Here is a 23,357-nt window from a genome sequence, read left to right as displayed (position 1 = left end):
TTGGTTCAGTATTCAAATGATATAGCGCAAAAAAGGATGCGATCAATTTCTCTTCCCAGTTCCCGTTTGTTTGGGTTAGATCTGCCATGTTTTCCCGAACACACACACACACAGGCCTCGCTCTGGCCGGCTTTGTCTCGTGTTGCTCTACTGAGCGCGCTGGGTTGGTTTAACAGCTGTGCAGGGTGAAATGTGTCTTTTTATGCTTGAGGATCATTTCCTGTGCGCCCCTCCAACCTTTTCTCTGCCTGACTGTGCCTCTAATCCACAGACACAAGCTGACAATGAGAGCTTCGTTCAGATCTGACGACACGACTTTAAACTGCTAACAAAACTGATCTGCTCTTTTGTGAGGAAGACCAGTCCCACCATAAGAAAAAACGAATTAACGCTACACTCAGAAAAAAGGTTTCGATATATAACAGTTTATACCAAAAAGTTCAATATACTGTAAGGAGAAATGCCTACAAAGATTAGTTCACTTTAAAATGAACATTTCCTGATAATTTCCTCACCCCCATCTCATCCAATATGTTCATGTCTTTCTTTCTTCAGTGGAAAAGAAATTAAGGGAAACATTCCAGGATTTTTCTCCGCATAATGGACTTCAATGGGAACCAACGGTTGAAGGTCCAAATCAATGCAGTTTCAAAGGAAGGGCTTCAGAGTAGGGATCGACCGATATGGATTTTTTTAGTGCCGATACCGATTTTTTTCATCAGCCTTAGCCAATGACCGATACGGGCTGCCGATTTTCTTGAGCCGATATTTGGAGCCGATACTGCTTTTGCTCCCTCAATTTACATCATAAAAATGACACAATGATCATGATGATAACAATTTAAAATTTACAATTTAAAAAAGGAACATTTATTGAACTAAAAAAAACCCAATATTTAACAAATAGTAAAAACAGTTGAGGTAGAACAAGAAAAAAAGAGTTCAGTGGTGAAAATAAATTCTGAAAATAAATATTTAAGCATGAATAAAATAACTACACTATTTGCACACAGTATCAACAAGCAAGCAGCATAATAAAGTGCACACTGACTGTACTATACTTAATTTTAAAACTATTTACAACCTAGTCATTTAATGGTTACACTCTAAAAAATGCTGGGTTAAAAATAACCCAAGTTGGGTTGAATATGGACTAACCCGGCAATTGGGTTGTTTTGACCCGGCGGTTGGGTTAAATGTTTGCTTAAAACAACCCAATTGCTGGGTTAAAACAACCCAATTGCTGGGTTAAAACAACCCAATCGCTGGGTTAAAACAACCCAGTTGCTGGGTTAGTCCATTTTCAACCCAACTTGGGTTATTTTTAACCCAGCATTTTTTAGAGTGTAGGTGCACTTAACTTAATCTCTTGTGGAGCAACACCAGCGGTAATTCAGGAAAAAATCTCCCAATGCTCCACGTGAAACTTTAGTCTTTCAACCTTTTACCATCGTGTCAATTCTCAATTGATTTTGATTAATATGCGCGAGGGAGGGAGAGCAAGACAGTTTGAAGACGGTGAGAGCTGCCCTGTGGACGCCTGTCTGTAAATAATGCAGGGAAAAAAATATCGGCAAACGCAGCAGCATTGAATCGGCCGATGCCGATACACGTAAAAATCGCAAATATCGGCCCGATATATCGGTCTAACACTACTTCAGAGGCTCTGACCAATCCCAGACGAGGAATAGAGTCTGATCTAGACAAACCACCGGCCACATTTACAACAAAAATAAACATTTATATTAGGGCTGGGCAAATTAACGCCTTAACGTGGACGATTAATTTTTTCAGCTTAACGCATTAAAAATATTTAACGCAAATAACGCAGCGTCCGTTTTTATATCCATTTTTGCCTAGCGTTACATGATCACGCTCCTATTCATGTAAATGCTTCCAAGTGCGACAAGACACAAGAGAACGCGCTGTATGTCAATGTCCTGTGTGTGTGTGTGTGTGTGTGTGTGTCAGTGTCCTGTCTGTGTGGCTGCGTCTCATGTCAGCTAATCGAGGGACACTCTGACACACACACACACTCGACGCACAGACAGACTCGCGTCAGTCGCCTGCTCACATCAAGTTCTCTTTTGCTCTTGAACAAAAAATAACAACAACACAGAGAATTTTTAGTATTCTCATATTAGGAGTCTTAAATTAGTTAAATATAACATTTATTATTATGGGTTTATGTAAAGATTGTTTTAAGTTCACTTAAATTAAAAGTAGTTTTTTTAAAGCCTAATAAATGTTGAAACTGGGAGCTTTCAGTTATACTGTAATGTAATGTCATTAATGTTTCATAGAGACTTTAGTATCAGTGATACTGGCCTTCAGTCATAAAAAGATGCCATTACAACACATATTTAAAATATACTTTTCTACATTCATTTGGAGAGTAACTGAAATTATTACAATATCAAAATATTAAAAACTTAAAATATTAAAAACTTGCGATTAATTACAGATTTTTTTTATTAGTTTATTTTTTTAATCGATTCCCAGCACTAATTTATATACTATATACCTAAATTGCTCATCTTGCACTGATCTGCGACGGCCACGGATTGCGTAATCACGTTGGAAAGGTCATGTGACGTAGGCAGAAGTACCGCCCCAAGCGAACGTGCGAAGACTAATACAAACATCCAATCTCCAACTTCAAAATCTTCCGACATGGTTGTTTAAGGTTTTTTTGCTAAAGGATGTTTGTATTAGTCTTCACACGAGCGCTTTGTAAACACGGGGGCGGTACTTCTGCCTACGTCATGTGACCTTTCCGATGTGATTACGCAATCCGTGGCCGTCGCAGAGCAGCGCAAGATGAGCAAATTAGGTTTAAAAGTATATAAATGTTTATTTTTGTTGTAAATGTGGCCGATGGTTTGTCTAGATCAGACTCTATTTCTCGTCTGGGATTGGTCAGAGCCTCTGAAGTCCTTCCTTTGAAACTGCATTGATTGGACCTTCAACCGTTGGTTCCCATTGAAGTCCATTATGTGCAGAAAAATCCTTGAATGTTTCCTCAAAAAACTGAATGTCTGTTCGACTGAAGAAAGAAAGACATGAACATCTTGGATGAGATGGGGTGAGAAAAATTATCAAGAAATGTTCATTCTAATCCTTTAAAACAAATGGAAAGGTGACTTGTACAGTCTAGCTGAGAGAACTATTCGTATCTAGTGTGCAGTATTCAGCCCCACGAGACACCTTTACACGAGGGCAGAAACTTCCATCTGACTTGTGAGGCGAACTGTAATGGTGTCTGACATAGCAATGCCACATCCGCTGCCTCTGCCCTCCCTCCCTGCGGGCCGTGTGCAGCCACAGCAGGAGTGAGCAACAGCTGATTTATCGATGGGTTAATGTGGAGCAGAGCTCTGAGAGGGGCCCGGGGACGGAAAGCCATGCACAAACACACTCGCAGGCACGCACATTTCACCAGTCACACATATTCTAATGCACATACACTCCCAGTTAGATGTTTGGACACACTTGATTGATTTTATGTTTATCGTGATCTTTAAAACGTTATGAAAGAATGCCTTATGCTTAATCACCTCATAAAGTCTGGGTGAACTGGTAGTGTTGCGTACAGAGAAATCCACCAACCACACAGATTTACACTGATCTTTTGCCAAATTATAGGCTCTAAAACGCTCTTCGCGCGACGGTCTAAAATGCAAAAAAATTACCTTTCATTTGAATTAAATGCATGGTTTGATCATGTTGTTTAATTAATATTTAGTATTTTATGGTATTAAATTATGTTAATGCTCTAGGGCCAGTCGTTCAACAGTTTTCTGATTCGATTTTGGCTATCGGATTGGATCAAATCTTGAAAATGGGTTGTATTCTGAAATCAGATTAGATCACAAAATCCAATCTTGGTTTTGATCTGGATCAAATCATCAGTTTGCGTTGTTCAAAACCTTTAGTAAGATTGGGGTAACTTTGATCCAAAAAAAAATCCCAGCAGAATGGTGGATTCAGGAACAAAAATTTAATAAAACTGTTCAAATAATAAATTAGAAGAAGACTAATTATAGACTATACTATGGCACTAAAAGTATCTCTTGTCTCGTAATCATAGGGAACCACTTTTGGTGCTATATAGCACCATATCTTAACATGTTCTGTATATGGTAGCGGTGCTATATAGAACCTCAGTCATTCCAAAGAACCGCTTTTGGTTCTGTACAGCACTTAAAGTGATTCCCTATGATTACGAGCCAAAGAAACACTTTTAGTGCCATATAGCACCATTTCACCACTTTTTAGAGTGTATTAAGCCTTTCGGTAGCCTACATTAAAAGTAAAAAAGAGATTTTGGCACCATAAAATAATCCCCAAACCACTGTAAATAAACAAAAAAAAAATTATATTTAATTTAAAGGGTTTTTATCACTGTTTGTAAATTATAATGAATGAACCAGTCAAAAGTGAACGCAACGTTTCTCGGGTGAATGCAAAACTATAACTAAGATAACGCAAAAGCATTGAAATGTGTTTTTTTTTCCCATCATCATGTCCCTTTAGGGGCTCCGTAGAGCACTAGTAATCCAGATTTGGTCATCTGAAAAAGAGTGATCCAATCCGATTTTGCTTTGAAAAAACGGCACATAAGTAATATAGATGACCTGATCCTGGATAGCAAAACCCGGGATTTACAAATCCAGATCATTCTGATCCAGATCAAACTTTATGAACAAATGGCCCTTAGTTATAATCCATGTATTCACTTTTTGAGCGTAGACCAAAAAACTTAATCTGTGGTAAATCCTGAATGCTTTAGCTTTTCAACGACGACACTTGGCAGATTATTGCTGGAGTGAAAAACGTTTTAAAAAGTGAACTTAAAAAAGTTACAGAATTGTATGCTTATTGTTATGAAAAATGCACAAAAATACTTTCAAAACTATTAGAAAATATATTTTCAAAAACACGTTTACTCTAAAACTAAAAAGGTCATAAATCTAAACAAGTTGTGCTCCAAATTTGAACTTGATATATATAAAAAAAAGAGCTTTCAGTGTGATTTTGTTTGGACGCAGTACCAAAAGTTTCCACTAGATAAAATTCGTCTCCCATTCATTTACAATGCGGTCATTTTGACAATTTAACCTTTCCTAAAAAAAAAATTGTGTGTGTTCACAGAGCAAGTGCCAAAACCTTTACCAAGTTTTGTATCATTCCGATTAACTAAAAAAAAAAAAAAAAAAAACGTAAAATTTTTCGGTAAAAATTACTGAAAAGCACCAGAGGGATTTATATGCCAAATAAAAAATCTATACCAAAATGTATACTACAAAAATCCATTAACATATTTACTGACATATCGCTTGAGACTTACTGATATAGATTTTTAAAATAAAATTATTTGGATCACTTCTTTATTGCACAATGCAAATTTTTTAATATTAAGCCTAAAATGTGATTAATATCATAATTAGAAAGGATAGTAAGCAAGATATGTGTACCTAATGTATTCTTGCAACTTTGTAAAATAAATGTATTTCAAATACTTTATATATGTCGTACAATCATAATTATGAGGAAATTCTTCTTCCATATTATACTATGGTACTCCAGAGTTTTTTTATTTTTTGTGTGCGTGTTCACAGAGCAATTGACTATTCGCAAAGAGCCGCCCCCTTTAGTTACTGTTGCTATGTCCGACAAGCCATGGCGCTCTCACACCACACACACACATTCTCACGTAGAGAAAATACATCGCGGAGCAAAGAGGACACTGACAACACGCCGACAGACAGGACAGAGCAAGTTACTTTTGATATGAAACAAAGTCTAAACTTTGAAATGGTCATTTTTTAAAGAAATTTAAACAATAAATAGCGTTTTGTGGCTCTTTAATGTGTGGTGATCGCTGTAGCGCCTCAAGCTGCTCTTGAACCGATTATCTTTTCCTTCTAGTTCATTGATAAGCACGAAATAAACATGAATGAACACTAAAATAAATGTTTCAACCGCGGAAAGGCGTCAGTACACACCGTTTTTCCAAGTTCAAGTCCACCGACGTTAATCTACTAACTCTCCTGACTGCTTTGTTGGACAAAACGGCAGATTCGGCGCTGTGATTGGTCAGATCGCCTGTCAATCAAACTTGCGGCGAAGATGGATTGCCAAAGTTTCGTACCATTCCGGTGAAGTACAAAATTCCAAATAAAAAGAAAGAATAAAAAAAATGTATGCCAAAGAATAAAGATTTATATGCAAAATTCCCCTTTTAGTGAAAAAAATCTATCTATCATCTATCAATGGCATATCGCTTGAAACATACTGATATAAATATAATAATTCAACTTTATTTGGATTACTTCTGTATTGCACAATGCACATATCTTAATATTAAGCCTAAAATATCACCTTTAGTATATAGTATGATCTCTGTAAGATACAATCATACATTATAATTATGATGAAATTCTTCTTCCTTATTATACTATGGTTCTCCAAAGAATGTCCGAAATAAAACATGGCATTATTTATGGTGCATGTCCAGAAATCCACGGTAATAACTTTCAATCACGGCAACAATACCTGTGCAATTTGTGAGTGCATTTTCCAGTAAAGCGTTTTACTGGAAAAGCAACCAAATCTGTAGCAACAGACTCAGTATAAATGATGTCCAATTAACCTCTAAATATTTACATGCCAATTAAATCCAGTTCATGTCATGAGGCCCGTTTACAAAATCAAATTGAATCTCATAGTGAAAACACCCCCGTCCGACGTCGTCCATCTGCTCTGACAGGTGGATTTAACTGCAAACAAAGACACCGCAAATATTTACATTCCTTCATTGTTCCTTGGATTCTCTTCGCCGTCTCTCATCCCTCATTTTCTCCTCTCTTTTAACCCTGTCTTCAAACACTCAGGTCATCTGGCGTAATGGTCCTAACACACTCTCCCTGCTGTTCGTAAGTGCGAGTCCAACTTGGTTCTATTTGAAAGTGTTTTATACTGTTACAAAACAAATGTAGCTTTTGATTAAACACAGCTTTCATCGCCTTAATGAGGTTAGTTAGATCTACTTTCATCTCCGTTTCTCCAAAGTATACATAAAAATACACAGATTACTTTTTTTTCCTCCAGGTGCAAGTCAATGAATGTACCATATTCCCATCTAATTAAGGGCCGAGCACTGAAGGTGTGTAGCAACCTATTATAATCATTGCCGTTCTTCTTCTGCTCTGAAAGTCTATGGCAGCCAATAGAACCGTTTGCGGGAAAGTTATGAAATTTGGCACACAGATAGAGGACAGTCTGAACTGTCACCATAGCAAAGTTGGAGTCTCTTACTCAATCTCTCTAGCGCCACCAACTGTCCAAAGTTGCACTTACGTTTGTGCTAATAACTATTGAACCGTAAGGGCTAGAAACAAAATGTTCTGTCATGAAAATTTCTGAAAAAACTACTTTTTTTAACTCTTGTTGCTCTGATTTTCACGAACATTTTACCAGATTATCTTCAGACCATGACAACAAAAAGTTATGAAATTCAAGTCGATTCGTCAAACTGTTCTCGAAGAACGCGCAAACGAATTTGATGAAGTTCCCGCCAAAATGAACATGAGGCTATATCTACCACCTAGTGGTCAGTATGAAAAATGTACATTTTTGCTTATAACTTCTGAATGCTTTGGCAAGAAATAAATTTTTTTTTGATTTGTTGCATCATGCAACAATAAGAGACCCAAATTTTCATAAGAGACCCAAATTTTCCATATCGTCCATTTTGGTGTCAGCCTTTTGACTTTTGACAAAAAAATTGCTATATTTTACAAAACCATTGTCGTATTGTTACGAAACTCTGCATGTGTCTTTGCCACCATTCCCCAAAGGTCCTCAAAAAGTTTTGATTGTTTCAATTGTGGACATGTTCGCTACTCTTGTCAATATAATAAAAGTGAATGAGGACTAGGGCTATAAAGCTCAAAAACGCCATTAACCATATCATATTTAGTCCAATACGTCTCATTTGCTATATTAGTCTTCCAAAGTCACGATAGTTTTGAGAGACGAACAGACCAAAATTTAAGTCTGAGAGTTCATGATAGTTTGAGAGTTAATGCTTATAACTTCTGAATGCTTTGGCCAAAAATCTAAAATGTTTTGATTCGTTGCATCATGCCGGGTCATAAGAGACCCTATTTTTCCACATCGTCCATTTTGGGTGTCAGCCATTTTGAATTTTGACAAAAAATGCTATATTTTACGAAACCATTGGCATATTGTTACGAAACTCGGTATGTGTCTTTTCCACCATTCCCCAAAGGTCCTCAAAAAGTTTTTGGGCATGGTTATAGCAAAATTTCCAAAAATGCCTATAACTTTCGATTAAATTAGCCTATTATAATAACATCTGGTCTTAATAGATTCCTTGAGTCATGCCGAGAACATAGACACCCAATTTTCCAATTTTGGGCGAACTTCCTGTCCCCCATTTTGTTTTGTTTTTCAAAACCAACTTTTTCAAACTCCTCCTACACTCAAAAAAAAAGGTGCTATATGGCACTAAAAGTAGTTCTTGGTCGTAATCATAGGGGAAGCACTTTTGGTGCTATATAGCACCATATCTTAACATGTTCTGTATATGGTAGCGGTGCTATATAGCACCTCAGTCAAAGAACTGGTGAAGAACCGCTGAAGAACCCCTGAAGCAACAAGATTGGTGCTATGCAGCACTTAAAGAGGTTCCTCTATGATTACGAACAAGGAACCACTTTTAGTGCCATATAGCACCATTTTTTGTGTATTTTTTTGTAGACTGTTTTGTCCGATTTTCACCAAAATCAAATTGTATCATCTTCAGACCCTGCCAAGAAAAGGTTATGGATTTCTTGTCAATAGACAAAACCGTTTTCGTATAGCAGAGAAACAAAATTGAGGCATGACGACAAAACATATTTATGATTTTTCAGCCATTTTGCCTAAAATCATCTTAAAATGTCTTTTCTTGCTCGTTGTTGCACTTGGTCTGATCCTAACAGCCATGTTGGCATGACTTGTCGTTTTCTTTGTGCTTGGCCCCGATAATTGCTGCTTGCAGCTATATTTAATTATTAGTGCTGTCATTCCTTCCCCGTTTTCCACAGTGGCCCCCAAAAACGTTTGGACACTAAAGAATGCCATTGTATTATACAGCAAAATACCAAACCAAGTACAAGAAAGAGAGAGCAAGCACTTTTCAAGTACAACATGAAATATGTCCATAGCTAATGAACCACACCTGTAGGACACATGTGTGAACTTGAGGACTTCATACAGCTATTTAAAATCACATTGGGAATATTTGGTTGTAAAAATTGGCACAGAAAAGCGAAGATAGTTCTGACAAAGCTCTAGCATCAGCTTGGTTTGATATTTTGTATATAAGGGAAAGATAGATTATTAAGTGTTATACTGCAAGCTTTTGAGGTTACTGTATATGGACACAAAGTGAAGGACAGAGGAGAGTCTCTTCATGGAGTCTGACCATCTGCCCAACATACCTTCCTGAATGAGAAATCATAGGGACACTCATTCACTGGTCATACCAGGCCATTGGAAGCACAACTATAAACACCCATCTGTTTCTATAGCGCTTGAAATCAGTGCTCACTTCTCATTATTTAGTTCCCCATGTGGCATCATTACACAAACCCAAAGAGAAATAGAGATATGGACAGACAACGAGAGCTGCTTCCCTAGTCATAACAGACGTATCTCATCTGCGACCTGCGATCTAACCTCGGGTTCTCCTCTGTTCTCGAGCCTAATAGATTGCGTCTGTATTTTGTACTTTTACCAATCTCACAGGAAACTCGCAAAGTCACAAACTATTACATTTACAGACTCAAGCTGTCTGAATCATGGGGATGTGTTCAACATTAAAGGAATAGTTCACCAAATAAAATACAGTTCTGTCATTGTCTACTCACCCTCATGGCATCGACATTGAAATGACAATGACTGAACTATGGAGTCCTGCACATGGCATTAAAAAAAGATATATATATTGTGGACACAAATTAAGAATTCGCTCTCACAATTTATAGTTTTCTTGGTTATATTGTGTTGTTTTAACGTCTCATGTGAAGATTGTAAATATACCATTCTTATCCACTTTAACCTCTGTTTTACGTCTCGTTCTTTTAAACACCCGAATAATCACACAGTAAGATCTGACCCCCTTTTACTCTTGTAACCTGACCAATTCTTCTGAGCAATACAAACAAATCATTTTTTTGCATCGAATCATTTAGATGATTCGGCTTATTCAATTTCACAATTTTCTTCCCAAAAGCCTATAAATAGCATAAAGCATAAATTGTTTTGCGGCTGATCATTTCAATGAATCGGCTTATTCAATTCACAAAACCGGTCTAAATGATTTGTTCACTGATCCGGTTCTTGAGTTCAACTCCCTGATTCAATGATCCGGTTCAACAGTAATTATCAGGGCCTTAAATGTCTGATTTGTTAATAAATCGTTCTTTTGCGTCGGATCATTTCAATGAATCGGCTTATTCAATTCACAAAACCAGTCTTAAATGATTCATTCTCTGATCCGGTTCTTGAGTTCAACTCCCTGATTCAATGATCCGGTTCAACAGTAATTATCAGGGCCGTTCATGAGAGTTCAATGACAATGTCTGATTTGTTAATAAATTGTTCTTTTGCGTCGGATCATTTCAATGAATCGGCTTATTCAATTCACAAAACCTGTCCAAATGATTAGTTCACTGATCCGGTTCTTGAGTTCAACTCCCTGATTCAATGATCTGGTTCAACAGTAATTATCAGGGCCTTAAATGTCTGATTTGTTAATAAATCGTTCTTTTGCGTCGGATCATTTCAATGAATCGGCTTATTCAATCACAAAACCAGTCTTAATGATTCGTTCACTGATCCGGTTCTTGAGTTCAACTACCTGATTCAATGATCCGGTTCAACAGTAATTATCAGGGCCGTTCATGAGAGTTCAATGTCTGATTTCTTAATAAATCGTTCTTTTGCGTCGGATCATTTCAATGAATCGGCTTATTCAATTCACAAAACCTGTCCAAATGATTCGTTCACTGATCCGGCTCTTGAGTTCAACTCCCTGATTCAATGATCCGGTTCAACAGTAATTCTCAGGGCTGTTTATGAGAGTTCAATGACAATGTCTGATTTGTTAATAAATCGTTCTTTAGCGTCGGATAATTTAAATGAATTGGATTGTTCAATTCACAAAACCCGTCTAAATTATTTGTTCACTGATCCGGTTCTTGAGTTCAACTCCCTGATTCAATGATCCGGTTCAACAGTAATTCTCAGGGCTGTTTATGAGAGTTCAATGACAATGTCTGATTTGTTAATAAATTGTTCTTTAGCGTCGGATCATTTCAATGAATCGGCTTATTCAATTCACAAAACCCGTCCAAATGATTCGTTCACTGATCCGGTTCTTGAGTTCAACTCCCTGATTCAATGATCCGGTTCAACAGTAATTCTCAGGGCCGTTTATGAGAGTTCAATGTCTGATTTGTTAATAAATCGTTCTTTTGCGTCGGATCATTTCAATTAATCTGCTTATTCAATTCACAAAACCAGTCTAAATGATTCGTTCACTGATCCGGTTCATGAGTTCAACTCCCTGAATCAATGATCCGGTTCAACAGTTATCAGTCTGTTCATCACACAAAGCTATGAAACACAATGCATGAGTTGGACCACTTTTTTGACGCATTTATTGTGCCTTTGCTCACATTTTAAAGCCTGAAAGCTCCCCATTGATTGTGGTTTAACAGAACAAGCCACCAAGATATTACTGAATTTCTCCCTTTCTGTTGTACAGAAGAAAATAAGTCATATGGGCTTTGAGGGTGAGCAAATAATGGACGTTCAGTTCTGGTGTATGAACAGCTATTCTTTACACAGCTTCCACTGTGATGAGACAAGGGCAACCGGTAAGCATGCACAAGGGTATTGTATTCCCTTTAGAAGCCGTTTGCTATACAGCGGTCACAGCAACAACAAAAGAGTTTATTAGTCTCTCCCTGTAGAGCTGTCAGCATTAGTTTTATTGTTATAGATGGATGTGAGAGAAATGGACACATCCTGCTGTCCTTTAGAAAGGTTACTGGAATCATGGGTGTCCTGTGAGCTGGGTAATAACAGCAAAAGGTCAAGCCCTGCGATGTAGCCCAGTAGGGGGAGACATATGGGGGATTATTGTCCCCAGATTGGAAGGTAATAAGCTATATCTCATGCTAGATCAAAGTAAAGCCACATCATTGGAGCTGTCCATGGCACACAGCAGGCAATGGGCAGGGTCAGAGCAATGTGCCCAGAATAAACATGAACCGAGTCTGTCGCCTTCACACTGCTGCGACATCTTCACTTTAAAGTAACAGCATGTGTTTGCTTTTGTCTCGCTTTCTGTGGGAGTCTTTGGTGAACCAGATTTTGACCATCAGGCCGTGGGCAATGAGGCCGTTCGTTTAGAGGATAGCCACGATTTGCAGAAATGTTTTACCAAAACTGTATATAAACATAGACAAACAAAAGTAGATCTGCTGAGCACCTGTGCTTACATGCTCTCCTTTTGTTTTGTCATGCACCAAGTTCTAGACATATTGAGTACACACAGCACTCTTTCTTGAGATAATTATTTGCTTCTTGAGCATCAATTATTTCTTGCATATCAAGAATTTATGTAAACTGTGCCTGGATGGGATTATTTATATCTGTGGTTCGTTATAACTCAACATTTCTCATGCCCTTTATTATTTCCTATCGCTTTTGGATCTGCTGAAACAATATGATTATTATGGCATAACATCTGTGCTTGGACATTCAAAATCTAATTTAGGATTTTGATGAATTTAAGACAAACAAATGTTACGAGAAAAGACATAAAATTCTGCACTATTTTTCGGTCAGTAATCGTTTTTGACGTTGAGTATGTGGAACTCAGAATGTCAATCTCTAATCGTGCTGAAGAACATGCTTCATGCCGCAATGCATGCTGGGAGACTCATGACTCCCAGCATGCATTGCAGCATGAAGCATGTCACCTTTGTTGAGATTCATATGCTGATTCTTGATGACTGTTTGTGTCTACTTTTCCCCACAATGTATTTAAAAATCTAAATTCAGAATGTGTTCAAGAAAGTATTGCTGGTGACAATGAATTGATAACGAATAACCATTTTAGGTCATTTTTCTTTATGATATTTCCTGGTCTCTTTTGTAACAAATTATTTGTGATAAACACTATTACACTAACCACAAACCGACATAAAAAGTCAAGAGTCAAACTGGCCAACAAAAAAACACTGATCACAATAACGGTGACCGAATATTTTCAATGTTAATTCTGAAAATTAACTGTAGACGAATGATAGAAATAAAGTCAGTCTGGTTAATAATAAGAGAGATTTAATGCATTTTCAGTTGATTTCATGTGGCTGGAAGTCAGTTGTAGAGGTCAAACATGATGCTGAACCAACATCACACTGTAACATTGATTAAATGCCATTACCATTGATTTTTAAAATTAAATTTCAACATTTTATCTACATTAAGTGTGGGTGCAAACGTGATGATGATTCAATGCAATTAACGTTGACGCATTAACATTGATTTAGCATTGTTTCAGTGGTTGCTTGTCTCACTACACTGCAGACTGAAGCACATTAGGGTTTCATCTGCTATTGTTTGTGCGGCTATAATGAGTCAAACTACCACCTCATAAAAGTATGCATGACCACAGAGTCCACCATAGTGGTGACTGCTTTCATGTTTAACACCAGCGTCGGCCTGAGACCATGTGCAAGCATCTGTCAGACCTCAAACCTTAACCAAACGCTAAACTATTTAATGTTTCACTTCACAAAGGCAGTTCTGTAAATTCTGCTTGTCCAATGTGCATCCCCTGTTATAGTAGGGCTGTAGTTGTTAGCTAAAGACACTATAAGGTATCATCGCAGACGAATATATGGGTCCTGATTGTATGGTATAAATGATCCTCCGTAAATCACGAAGGAAAAAAAAGCTTTCCCCAGCATAACATGGCAACAGTTCAGATTTTTCACAAGGTTTGGAAAGGAACTTTGGAACCACAACCTGAATGATATCATTTTACTGTTAACCGTTATGACGTTTGTTTGACCGAGTGCAATTCACGGGGAACCGTTTTTCAGAAGGGGCTCTTTTTAAAGGGTGTTTGTGGGTGAAAGCTTCTTTTAGAACGACAGAAAGCGAATGCGGTGGTGATGAAGAGAAGGAGTTTGCATGTTGTATACTGAATGTTTAAACTCTATACTCAAAGTCATGCTAATAAAAGTCATGCCCCACAAAATCAAGAATTTAGGCTAATATAAATCACTGTAAAAAAATCCCCGTAAAATTTACGGTAAAAAAATCGGCAGCTGTGGTTGCCAGAACTTCGCAACATTTTAGGTTTTACAGATTTAAGTTAAATTTACAGTAAATAACCGTATTACATTAACTGAAATAATGTTCAATTACCAACCTTTTGAAATACTAATATCTGTTGCACTTATATTTACCTTTGATATATTCTGACAACCACCAATCACAGTGGAGATGAGTCACATAATGAATCAAAGCTTTTAGGAGAACAATACTCATATATAGAGGGTGCACAGTGTGATTCACACAAACTCTAAACACCATCATGGTAACACACATGAAATTTAAAAAATGCAATAAACAATAATTCAACAACATTAAATGTAACATAAAACCCTAGTGTACAGTGATTAGAAAGAACTAAGAAAAAACTAGTTATATCAATGAAAACTAGGGGTGTAACGATTCGTTTTAACAACGATTCGATTCGTATCACGATTTGAGGTTGTCGATACGATTCAAGGACGATATTGGTTCATTTAGAACGATACGATCCGAAACGATTCAGTGACTTGAAATCGATTCAGTAACTTTTTAGCCAAAAATTGTGTGATTGAAATAAATATCTGGATACTGGTCAGTGCAGGTGAAGTTTCCTAGATTCCTGTTGTTTCTTGTAAGGGAATCAGGTATATCAATTAATTATGGATATAAACAAACAAGTAAACAACAATTAATGGCAAATGCATTAAAAAAATTTTTTTAATAAAGTGCAACAGTTTAGGTTGAATTAACAGGAAGTTAACCTTTTCTGCTCTCATTTTCAATATTCAATACATTTTCAATAAAAGCACAGTAAGTGCAACCAACATTTCAACAATAGGTTAACCTGCTACTTCTGATTTTGTTTTCCAACATAAAAATATTACAATATTAATATCAAAAATAAAGTGCAACTAACTTCTCTTCAGGTTTAATTAATAGTAGGTTTACCTGCTATTTTTACTGTTGTTTTTCAACATTAAAATAATACAAATACAATATTAATATCAAAAATAAAGTGAAACCAACATTTCTTCAGGTTGAATAAACTGGCTGAACCTGCTACTACTCAGTTTAATAAACAAACAATATTTAACAAAAGATAAAATGTAACCAACTACTCTTCAATGACTCTACAGATTTATTTATTTTCCAAAATATCAACTGATCAACATGATCTGACCGCAGAACACTTCTCTGTGCGTTCACTATGTCGCCAGCAGTATTAAAAACTGGCTCTGCTGGCACACTGGTGTCAGGAATGCACAGGTAACATTTAGCAAGGGTTGAAAGTACAGGTAGCGTTAGCTCTTTCTCCTGGTGGCTTGATAATGTCTCGCTGGTTGGCTTCTCCTCTGCCATCCGCCATGCTATGTTTTGTTTTCTTAGCACTGCTGCTGGTGCGTGGCGACGATGTCACAGATAGGCAGACTGAATCGAGTAACGTTTAACGCCTTTATTATTAAAAGTGATAAGAAAAATCATCCATATAAAGTCTGACGTGCTTAAATCCAAAGCGTTATTTCCTATTATCGATACAATCGATTGATTACCTTTTAAAACGATGTTAGATTGATATATGTCGTCCGGAAGGCCAACTTGCCGAGCACAGATCGATGTAGTTAGATCATAGGAAAATAAATCGATACATCGATGTAGTAGATGAATCGTTACACCCCTAATGAAAACACATCAAATATGAAGTGTCACGCAGGGAATTCTGGGAATGTCAATTTATGTTTTTTTCACAGTAAATTACACAACTACGTTTTTTTTTCACTTCCAAAAACTGTAAATTTAACGGTATTTTACTGTAAAATTACATTAAATGTAAGGTTAGATCTAAGGCTAGAGAACTTTCTGTTAACCAGTTAACTGTTTTTAACCGTAGCATTTTTACAGTAGCCCGACGTTGTCATACGCAATTCTAGTCAGAATATGAGTCTGATGCTGCTCCGTTGGGCTGTGATTATGGGGCGTGTTTCAACCGAACCAGGAAAGACCTCAATTGGATAGACCTACAACCAATCAGAGCAACGGAGCAACGCACAACGTTAGAACTCAACTGCACACAGTGTTGCCAAGTCCGTCGTTTTCCCACGGGCTGTTTTTCCATGTCCGCAGGTTAAAGCGACCCCAATTATGTGATATTTAGACCCAGGAATGCATAGCAGACAACCCTTCCAAAAAAAACACACATTTTACCCCCCAAACGCCATTTTTTCCGGAGAACCCCCCCGGGAAGCTATTGGGCTTGTTCTGGGCTAGTTTTGAGTAGCAATTAGGGGTGCACGATATTCACTAAAATGTGATATTGCGATATCGATAATGAATATTGCGATATCGATATTAATTTCGATATTTTTAAGCCTATGTAAAATTACAAAAGTTACAGAAAACGCATCAAAATAGATTAATAACAAATAAAACAAATTCTTACAACACAAGGTTTAAAGGTTTTCAACTGACAGTCATATTGGACTGGTACAACATTAATAAATAAATAATAATCATATCTGGTTGTAAAGTAGGGATGCAACAATACAGTTAGTCCACGATTCAATACATACCTCGGTTTTTAACCACGTTTTTGGTTCGGTTCTAATGGCTTGTCACATCAGTTTTTTTCTATTCTATTCTTAGCCGACAGGAACTGAAAGAGTTATTATTATTTTTTTTATAATTTTTTGTTTTTATTGCAATACTCTTTTTGAATTTTACTTAAAAGACTTGGAAAAACCTTACTTAAAACTTATCTTTAAAAAAACCTTGTACACATTCCTAGTGTCGAGAGAGGATGGACTCTTCACCACTCCGGAGTTGCCCATGGTGAGAGGCGGCGGGCTGGTGTGGGTTTGCTTATAGCCCCCCAGCTCTGCCGCCATGTGTTGGAGTTTACCCCGGTGAACGAAAGGGTCGTTTCCCTGCGGCTTCGGCTCAGGGATAAGTCTCTCACTGCTGTTTGTGCCTACGGGCCGAACGGCAGTGCAGAGTACCCGCTTTTTTGGTGTCCCTGGGAGGGGTGCTGGAAAGTGCTCCGACTGGGGACTCCGTCGTTCTACTGGGGGACTTCAACGCCCACAGTGTCACCTGGAGGGGCGTGATTGGGAGGAACGGCCCCCCTGATCTGAACCCGAGTGGTGTTCAGTTATTGGACTTCTGTGCTAGTCACGGTTTGTCCATAACGAACACCATGTTCAGGCATAAGAGTGTCCATCAGTGCACATGGTACCAGGACACTCTAGGTCGTAGGTCAATGATCGACTTTGTGGTCGTTTCATCTGACCTGCGGCCGTATGTCTTGGACACTCGGGTGAAGAGAGGGGCGGAGCTGTCAACTGATCATCACCTGGTGGTGAGTTGGATCCGATGGCGGGGGAGGAAGCTGGACAGACCCGGCAGACCCAAGCGTACTGTGAGGGTTTGCTGGGAACGTTTGGCCGAGCCCCCTGTCAGAGAGATCTTCAACTCCCACCTCCGGCAGAACTTCGACCGGATCCCGAGGGAGGCTGGAGATATTGAGTCCCAATGGACCATGTTCTCCACCTCCATTGTCAAAGCAGCCGCTCGGAGCTGTGGCCGTAAGGTCTCCAGTGCATGTCGAGGCGGCAATCCCCGAACCCGGTGGTGGACATCGGAAGTAAGGGATGCCGTCAAGCTGAAGAAGGAGTCCTATCGGGCCTGGTTGGCTTGTGGGACTCCTGAGGCAGCTGACATGTACCGGCAGGCCAAGCGGACTGCAGCCCGGGTGGTTGTGGAGGCAAAAACTCGGGCCTGGGAGGAGTTCGGTGAGGCCATGGAAAAGGACTATCGGTCGGCCTCGAAGAGATTCTGGCAAACCGTCCGGCGCCTCAGGAGGGGGAAGCAGTGCCCTACCAACGCTGTTTACAGTGGCGATGGGCGGCTGTTGACCTCAACTGGGGATATCGTCGGACGGTGGAGGGAATACTTTGAGGATCTCCTCAATCCCGCCATCACGCCTTCCATTGAGGAAGCAGAGGCTGGGGGCTCAGAGGAGGACTCGTCCATCACCCGGGCTGAAGTCACCGAGGTGGTCAAGAAACTCCTCGGTGGCAAGGCACCGGGGGTGGATGAGATCCGCCCTGAGTACCTCAAGTCTCTGGATGTTGTGGGGCTGTCTTGGCTGACACGCCTCTGCAACATCGCGTGGCGGTCGGGGACAGTGCCTCTGGGATGGCAGACCGGGGTGGTGGTCCCTCTTTTTAAGAAGGGGGACCGGAGGGTGTGTTCCAACTACAGGGGGATCACACTTCTCAGCCTCCCCGGGAAAGTCTATGCCAGGGTACTGGAGAGGAAAACACGGCCGATAGTAGAACCTCGGATTCAGGAGGAACAGTCTGGTTTTCGTCCGGGCCGTGGTACACTGGACCAGCTCTATACCCTCTACGGGGTGCTGGAGGGTTCATGGGAGTTTGCCCAACCAGTCCACATGTGTTTTGTGGATTTGGAGAAGGCATTCGACTGTGTCCCTCGTGGCATCCTGTGGAGGGTGCTCGGGGAGTATGGGGTCCGGGGTCCTTTGCTAAGGGCTGTCCGGTCCCTGTACGACCAAAGCAGGAGTTTGGTCCGCATTGCCGGCAGTAAGTCAGACTTGTTCCCGGTGAATGTTGGACTACGGCAGGGCTGCCCTTTGTCGCCGGTTCTGTTCATAATTTCTATGGACAGAATTTCTAGGCGCAGCCAGGGGCCGGAGGGTGTCAGGTTTGGGGACCACGCGGTTTCGTCTCTGCTCTTTGCGGATGACGTTGTCGTGTCGCCTTCTAACCAGGACCTTCAGCATGCACTGGGACGGTTTGCAGCCGAGTGTGAAGCGGCTGGGATGAGGATCAGCACCTCCAAATCCGAGGCCATGGTCCTCAGTCGGAAAAGGGTGGTTTGCCCTCTTCAGGTTGGTGGAGAGTTCCTGCCTCAAGTGGAGGAGTTCAAGTATCTAGGGGTCTTGTTCACGAGTGAGGGGAGGATGGAACGGGAGATTGACAGACGGATCGGTGCAGCTTCTGCAGTAATGCGCTCGATGTACCGGTCTGTTGTGGTGAAGAAAGAGCTAAGCCGTAAGGCGAAGCTCTCGATTTACCGGTCAATCTACGTTCCTACTCTCACCTATGGTCTTGAAAAAAAGTCACACTCAGGACCTTCAGGTCAAAAATGACCCCCATAGGAAATGAATGGGAAATTAGTTTTTTTGTGCTTACAATCTACAAATCAGCCAGGATGCAGAAGAAAAGGACGCAACAGTGAAGGGGTGAATCTCTAAAACCTCAAGAGTGCAAAACTCACACACACACACACTTAAACACACAAAAACACACGCACACACAAATTAACGCGTGCAATTCCAAAAGCTAATTGTGTTTGTGTGTGTGTGTGTGTGTTTTTTTGTCTGTTTTGCACTCTTGATGTTTTAGAGATTCGCCCCTTCACTGTTGAGTCCTTTTGTTCTGCATCCTGGCTAATTTGTAGATTGTATGCACAAAAAAACTCTGTATTTTCATATTTTTGCCAATTTCCCATTCATTTCCTATGGGGGTCATTTTTGACCCGAAGGTCCTGAGTGTGACCTTTTTTTACAACAACTTAGACTTTTCAAATCCTGTCCCCATTTTTTTGGGGTGTTCATATACCAAGTACCAATAAAGTCACCAAGTTTCGGACCATTCCGATTTAGCTACGATTTTTTAAATTTTTTTATAAAACGCTTCGGGTCATTTTTGACCTGAAGAACCACAGAGGGTTAATAATGCTCGTTTTAGACTTCTAATTCATGACCGGTGATTTGTTTTGCTCTATTCTCATCAATACGCCATGCGTCAGGTCAGAGGTCACTCTTACGCCATAAATCAATGTGTACGGCCGTCTGTCGGAAGCTAGTTATTTTAGTTTATAAAGTTTTAAATATGGATATTTTTCGTGTACATAGACATGACTTCGCTTCAGAAGGGATTTATTAACCCCCTGGGGCTGCATGGATTATTTTTTATGATGGATGGATGAACTTTTTTTGGAAAATCAGGACCGTTATAAAGCTCCATTATATAACGTCTAAGATGAGTAAATCAAGGGATGTAAAATTTTCCAGTGAACTATCCCTTTCAGAGGTCAAAATGGAAAAAAGAAAAATAATAATGCGCGTTTAGAAAATAAATACGGTGAATTTCCTTTTTATGGCAAAAAAGATATTTCCCAAACTTCCTGTTTCAATATGACTACACATGATAGAAAACATTCCTTTAGACCTTAATACCAACCGGCGATGATGTGAATGGATAAAACAGAGACATTCCTTTCGTATTGTTTCTCCATATGGGGCTAGCATGTCTTTTGGATGTATATTTGTGTAGATGCTATGCTCTGCCCGTTACCGTAGATCTCAGTAACACGAGTCTCCGCAAACTCTTGACAGATCTGAGAGCAAATGTACAGAAGTAGCAAAATAAAGCAGCTGAGGTCATGGCCACGACGCAGATGTCATTTCTCTGAGACTTTGAGAGCCAACTAGGAGCCACTGGTGTGTGTGTGTGTCTATTCGCTCCAAGAGGAAATATTCTCACTACATTTTTCAAAGCACACGCCTACACTTTTTCAAATCTGCTCTACATTTTCCAGAAACTCATTAAGTGTGTTGTGTCAGTGCTGAATGGTTTCAATAATCCAGGGCAGGTGGTTATGGCTCCACCGAGGCCCTGAAGTGTCTGGTCTACAGTACCAACCGTAGGGTTAAAAAGAAGTTTGCAATACTTTTGCAGTGAACTTCACGATGCCACCCTGGGAGCGGCATTCAGATGAACATGTAAAAATGTGCTTTCCTCTCAATAAGTCAAGTCCCCTTTATTTCTCCAGCGCTCTTCACACACACACACACGTTCAGAGCAGCTTTACACTGATGACAGGAAATTCATTTTGTTTTAGATCAAAAGCTAAAGTAAGTTTTTGACTGATTCATTTTTGTTGTAAAAACTGATTTCAAGATGTAAAAACGCATGTCAAAAAATATATTGCACAAAATTAAAAGAATAATGTCTTAGTGTGTGTTTTGGTCATAATTTAGACTTTTTAAAAAATCTAATTTCAGCTTTTTATCTCATAATTAGGACTTTAAATCACAATTTAGATCTTTAAGTCATAATTTAAATTTTAAATCCAAAATTTAGATTTTTTATCTAAATTTTTTAAATCCTAATTTCAACTGTGCATCTCACAATGACTTAGCATGTCATATTTTTGACTTTTTATCTAATAATGAGGACTTTTAAAGTCATATTTTCAACATTTTATCTTATAATTATGACATAGCATGTCGTATTTTCGACTTTTTATCTCACTATTAAGACTTTTAAAATAATATTTTTGACTTTTTATCTAATAATGAGCACTTTTAAAATCATATTTTTAACATTTTATCTCTTAATAATGACTTTATGATAATTGAAATGAGCTGATCAGTAATATAGTTGAATATTTAGTGTCCCAATAACAATGACAGCGGCAAGAAAACAGTTAATAAAGCATCTGACCATAGAGATGTGGATATGTTTGCGCCAGCTCCGCAATCTGACACTCCAAACAAGTCAAGTCTGTTTATTTAGCACTTTATACAATAGATTGCTTTAAAGCAAACAGCTTTACAGTGTCTGTGTGTCTGTGTGTCTGTAAATGAGAATCACAACTTCAACTATAAAACAGCTCTCCGGTGACTTTACTCATGTTTGATCTTCACGGACTAAACAGAAGAAATGAATCGGAGAAGATTTCCATGTCAAAGAAGGCGGAGCCTCAAAGCACATGTATTATGTAATCCCTGTAATGCAGGACGTGTCACACTTTTAGACCCCCAAATATGAACATCCTCGTGTGAGGGACCCCCATCCTGAAATTTAAAAGACATCTGTCTTTTATTAACACCCGATTAATACACTGACATTTTTTTTTATATATCTAACATTAGTTATTAAGTTACTTTATTATATATCTTCTCTACTCTCTATAAGAATGTACTGTTAATTGCATCATTTATTTATTTAAATCCAGTTTTTATTAATTCTTTTACATCTTATTATATGGTAATTTAACATTTAATCACTTATTTATTTGAATCAGATTCATTTTATGTACTTAATTTAATATTTATGAGTGTGTGTTTGTATATTTATTTATTTATTAATTTTATTATCAATAATTGTATTATTATTATTATTATTCTATTCACAGTTTTACAGTTTAACAGGCTTTTCCACACATATATATTTTAATCTAATTTATTTATTTAATTTTTACATTTTTATCATATGTTAATTTATCATTCAATCATTTATTTATTTTAATCCCATTAATTTATTTACTCAATTTTATACTTAATTTTCGCTACACTTTTAAGCAAATTTATAAATAAGAAATTAATTACATTTAAAAATAAGAAATTAAGCAAATGCATGTATTCACATATTTAATTTTGTGCATGTTTTATATGTTAATTTAACATTAAATCACTTATTTATACATTTTAATCTTATTTATTTACATACATTTTTTCATGTTTTTTCTCTACACTTCTCACACATTATTAAAAATAACCCAAGTTGGGTTGAAAATGGACTAACCCAGCAATTGGGTTGCTTTACCCCAGCGGTTGGGTTAAATGTGGCTTAAAACAACCCAATCGCTGGGTTAAAACAACCCAACTTGGGTTATTTTAACCCAGAATTTTTTAGAGTGTAGAGTTTTCCAAAGACCCCCTGTCACTCGTTTGAGGCCCCTGTTGGTCCCCGGACCCCAGTTTGAAAACCCCCACCATAATGGACCAATGGTAGTCGGAAGGTGTTTACCAGGTACTTTCGAACTCCAGAAACAAACTCCAAATGACCTTCGTTTTGGCCACGCCACGCCAGTTCGTTCTTCGACTTCGCTCGAAGTACATCGGAGCTTTAAATCAAGCC

This window comes from Gobio gobio, assembly GCF_949357685.1.
Source record: "Gobio gobio genome assembly, chromosome: 22".
NCBI classification, from domain to species: Eukaryota; Metazoa; Chordata; class Actinopteri; order Cypriniformes; family Gobionidae; genus Gobio; species Gobio gobio.
This window is presented reverse-complemented; position numbering follows the sequence as displayed.